At 46.1% G+C, this 4,977-nt stretch overlaps 1 long non-coding RNA gene across 2 annotated transcripts; it reads right to left on the minus strand.

Annotated features, from left to right (window-relative positions):
• Positions 1–595: 595 nt before the first annotated feature.
• Positions 596–4,538, minus strand: LOC123112475 (uncharacterized). 2 transcript variants are annotated; one of them, XR_006455503.1, is made up of 4 exons: positions 3,907–4,538; positions 2,819–3,812; positions 2,102–2,205; positions 596–1,554 (listed from the first exon to the last, which is right to left on the minus strand). It is a non-coding gene; the product is annotated as an uncharacterized lncRNA (long non-coding RNA). The 2 variants fall into 2 exon arrangements; XR_006455502.1 differs by having other exon boundaries at positions 2,819–4,535.
• Between the last annotated feature and the right edge of the window lie 439 nt (positions 4,539–4,977).

Here is a 4,977-nt window from a genome sequence, read left to right on the forward strand (position 1 = left end):
TTTTTTCTTTATTTCCGTACTTGGATGGGAAGGATAGAACAAAATTACTATTCTTGTCTATATAATGATGAGAAAGGATGAGCAACAATATTTCAGACCCAAGAGGACAATAGACAAGTGAACATACGTTTCAGGAACATCACACAATCACATAGATGGAACAAAATTCTTTTATGGAATCGAGGACATCTTTGTAATATTTTTCACAAGCAATCGATGTCCCGTATATTAACATACGGGGAAGTGGTATAAACGTTGGTCCAAAATAATCATGATCGATCTTACATGTACATATGCATAAATGACAGATGAGAGTAGAAGCTTTTTTAAGAGATGTCTCTGCTAATTGTTCACCATAGCACATCAAGGCAACCTTGGGTTATTACCAAATTGTGATCAGCAGAGAAACCATACAGAAAATCAATATAAAAATAAAAATTCTCTTAGTTAAAGGGAGTGGTCAATATTGTTTAACAATGAAAAATCATACATGCAATCTGAACAATGACACCATACATGCAGTCGGGTGACTATGTATTCAATGAACTTCCCCGAGCTCAATGTTTAACATCCAGCAGAATTTAGATACGGACAATACTACAAACTCAATATATATTGGTGTTTTTGGAAAAAAAATACAATATATATTAGTGTTAATTTAGATATTTTACTTATAAACATCAAATTGTACAAACATTCACACAATATAACAATTTGATAGGACTGGTATCATCATACCAAAAAAATCCAAGTAAATCCAGCACGGGCCGAACATTAGCACCATTATCAACTGAAAATTTGACAGTTTATCCCTGATGAAGAATGGCATCGATACAAACTACAAGTGTGAGCTGAGTTCAACTCATTCACCTATTAACAGGACTTGAAAGTAGCCGACTCTCACAAATAACAAGCTGGTTCTGCTTGGCTTCACGTTATACAATCAGCTCATCCAACACAAAAATATCAAGATAGAAAGCATCGTGCAACTAAATAAAAGAACCATGCAATGGATAAAGCAATGGTAGCAGCACCAGCTCACCTCGCTCTGCATTCCGGCGTGTCACCTGGTGCCTGTGGCAGCATACATCACAATGAGACTGAACCGAAGGCAGATAGGGAAGAGTGCATCGTCAACCATGTGGCAGGCTGCGATTAAGGCGGTGAGCGCGGAGTACGAAAAGGCCATGCTCATGGAGCTGCACACATTCATAGGCTGCACTGCTGCTCCATGGCGGAGGTCACCAAGACCTTGGCAGTCTGCTCCACCGTGAACACCATCAGCCCCCGTGCCTTGGTCACCACCACCACCAGCGTTCTCATCAGCAGCCTCAGCAGTATCCCCGTCCCGGTCCATCCTGCCTACCCCACCCATGGCCCTCAAGGCCCGGGAGCTCTACCGCAAGCATCCTCCCTATACCGCGGTGCGGGAGAGTGACATTGGCGACCACACCGGCTGCGGTGAGTCCCGGGAGCACCGGATTATGCACTGGTTCAGCTCCAATGACGATGTGGAAGCGTTAAACCATGACTTCTTCAGTCCTGAACCTGTACCTGAAATTAGCATCGAATGCCATAAAAACACTTTTAGAATGATGTAGATATGAATGATTTGACATTTAGATGAACAGAACGGTTTAACCTGTGGCCCAACTAATTCTTGAATTGATAGATATGATCACATTTCTAATTATACAACAATAACATGATTTGTCTTTGAACTATACTCCGGTAAATAGATCAGATTCAACTTAATCTTCCATCTTGTGTAATTAGCACTCAGTCGTTTCCAAATCATTGATAATCCAATTAATTTAGTGCTTATAGAAGTATAAAAATTAAAGTTACATTGTCTGAAATGAAGAATAGCAGTGCTATGTTTCCACACCTAACTATTAATGAAATCCCTGGATTCTGAGTTTAAGTAATTCATAGGAGCAACACTGACAAAAATCAAGTGACTTTTCCCATTATCAATGATTTGTGAAAAACACCAGTTCGACTATATTCATTAATGACCAGCAGATATACATGCATGTAATCTGGAAACTTTTCAAAAAGCAACATATGTGACCAGTTAGAATTCAATACAGTTTTGTACCTGTAAGCATTCAAATTCATCACTTCCATAGAGAGTTCTCTGAAATTAGTTCATGTCTTGTGTGGTGTGACAGCTCTCACATATGAAAACTCTGAATCTGCCACCTGCACAAAGACGTGTATGTTATTTTTTGTTGTTGTTCAGTATATGCTCAGGAGATAAAATATAAGATTATCCAGTCAAATTTTGTAACCATGTATCAGATATCTTGGCATCCACAATTTATTTATATGTATCAAATATGTTTTTTTTTTGCGGGAAAATGTATCAAACATGTTGGGGAACTACCCTAAAAAACAACAGAACCAACCACTTCATGATAACTCGCAAGAAGTTAATTTCAATTTATAGTCTATATATTATCCGACGAACATGGCACATATGCCTTTTTACACTGGAAACTACAGGAAAAGGATTCAAAGCAATAAAGACTCATAATATGCAAGCACATGTGACATGGTGCTCAACAATAGCACGCAGGCTGGCTTTCAGATTCAAAACTCAAGCGAGAAAAAATCCCAAAGGTATCTACTACTTCTTACCAAGCACACAAAAACTGCATACAAATTATATCCATTGCCAACATTCAGCAACTGATGCACACACCATCCATGCCCTGTCAGACTAATTAGAACCGCCTAGTTTCAACATCTCCACGTTGCAAAAATATCGGGAAGGGGAACGGAGGAAGAAAGGAACGGAAGAAGGGGTGCAGACCTAGTTGAGCTTCGCGGGGTTGATGGAGGTGACCGAGCGGCGGACATCCCTGTCCAGCTCCGCTGCAGCTCATCTCCTTTGGCCGCGTGACGCACGGCGAGGGCGCAGCGGCCTCCCGCAGCTCTTGCGGCGCCTCAGCAACCACGGGCACCTGCTACTCCTCCAAGCCCGGTGCATCGCTGTAGTCGACCATTGGCTCGCTGCAAGAGAGGGAGAGAGAGATGGAGAGATGGATTACGGCAGCACCGCAACCGCCTGTGCATAGGAGGCGGTTTCTCCTTTCGTGTGTCTAGCTCTGAGGTCCAACTCGCCCAGAGCGACACGTACACCAAGGAAAGTAACCCAGCCCGTTCAGTCAATTTCGTCCACCCAATGACAGCATAGGCCCATTCGCTCCTCAAACGCTCAACGCCCCAGGAAGCTCCATTTCCTGGGAGCTTAGTAACTGTACTGATAGGGAAAAGTATCACTGCCATGGATTTAATTACGGAGTAGAATTTTTGCATGTTGCCGGATGAGTTCCAGAATGAATCACTCCCTATCTAAGCTACAGTTCTACCAGGAAGTTCCCCTCTCAACCAGAAATATACTCCAATTAGTAAAACTGAGAAAAGACGAAGCAGTGATCTGGAAAATATAGTTGTGTGCAATGTATAGCATGCTATAAACACAACAAGCCACCCTTTGCAGCCAAGAAATGAGCAGCACAGTCTAAGCCAAATCAACTTATATAAAATCGCTTTTGTAACATTAGAAACTTACTATAACAAATTTGGTAAGAGAGTGGAGACAGGACACAAAGTTTGATATTTTCTTACTCATAATCAGATGCCATCCACATATATATCATACCGCAAGTCTACAAACAAAGTCGAGATTGAAAAAGGCACGCTTCCTAAACAACCAACTGTTTCATGTACTACAACCTCGTGGAGGCAATTCCACGAACACTTTGTGTGCACCCATCAGATCTTCTGTCGATTTAATAAAATGCCTACATGTTTAACGACCCAAAAATCTGGCCCTGAGCTTGGAGATGAGAGAAATAAAATTAAGATGTCGAATAATTTGATGAATCAGAACCTCACCATCTGCGCCATGACGGAGAGGAGTAGAACCAGCTCGTCCGCATAGTCCTAGAGGGACAAGCCAACGTGCCTTTGAATCTCTTGGGAACACAAAAGTGGCCGAGCGCTGGAGGCACCAGACGTCCCCGTCCAGCGCACTGCCGCAGCGCGTCCTGTCGGCAGCATGGTGCACGGCGTCACGGCGAGGGCCGTGGAAAGTTTCCGCGCTGCCTGCTCAGGCCCCTCGCGTCGCCGTCGTCGACAATTGCCTCGCCGTGGAGAGAGAGAGAGGGAGAGAGAGAGAGAGAGAGAGAGAGAGAGAGATGGGTCAGGTCGCGTGGTAGTGGATTAGTGGCGGTGCAGAGGAGGGCACCAACACCACCGCCCGCAGAGGCGGGGCTCAACAATCGGCACAACGGCGCAGAGGAGCGGGGGCGGGGAGTAGCGAAGGTGGACGGGGAGCTGGGGCGCTACACGGGATCGCAGAGGAGGCGGGCACAATGCCGGAGACCGCGACACGGTGGAAGGCGGAAGCAGGGCTACGACGCACGGATAGATCGGGGGCGGTCGTGATGGTGGACGCTCGCAGCGGCGGGCACACAGGAGGGATAGGGATCCAGGGAAGCAGCGGATAGGTTCGAGAGGACAGGGAACCGGCGTGTGTGTGGTCAAACTATATCTGGCCATGGGCCGGGCCGGGCCGGGCTTGGGCCGGGCCTAAAAAAGCCCACAGCGAATAACTGAGGCCCAGGCCCTCCCAAGCCCTATCACCGGGCCTACTTTTCAAGCCCAAGCCCGGCCCATCTAGTAAAAAGCCCTGAAAAGCCCCTAGGGCTTAGGGCTGTGGGCCGGGCCTCTTCCTTAAAATGCCAATATGCCAAGCCCAAGCCCGTCCAGGCCCTACTGATGGGCTCAAAACTCAAGCCCAAGCCCGGCCCACGGGCAAGCCCATTGGGCCTAGGCCCTGAATTTTAGGGCCGGGCCTAGGTGGGCCGACAGGGCCGGGTCTGAGATGGCCAGGACTAGGTCAAACCGACTCAAAAGTCAAAACCAAGATCCATTTTCTTACGGGTGGGGCCATGGACGCCGGTT

This window comes from Triticum aestivum, chromosome 5B, assembly GCF_018294505.1.
Source record: "Triticum aestivum cultivar Chinese Spring chromosome 5B, IWGSC CS RefSeq v2.1, whole genome shotgun sequence".
In the NCBI taxonomy this organism is placed as follows: Eukaryota; Viridiplantae; Streptophyta; class Magnoliopsida; order Poales; family Poaceae; genus Triticum; species Triticum aestivum.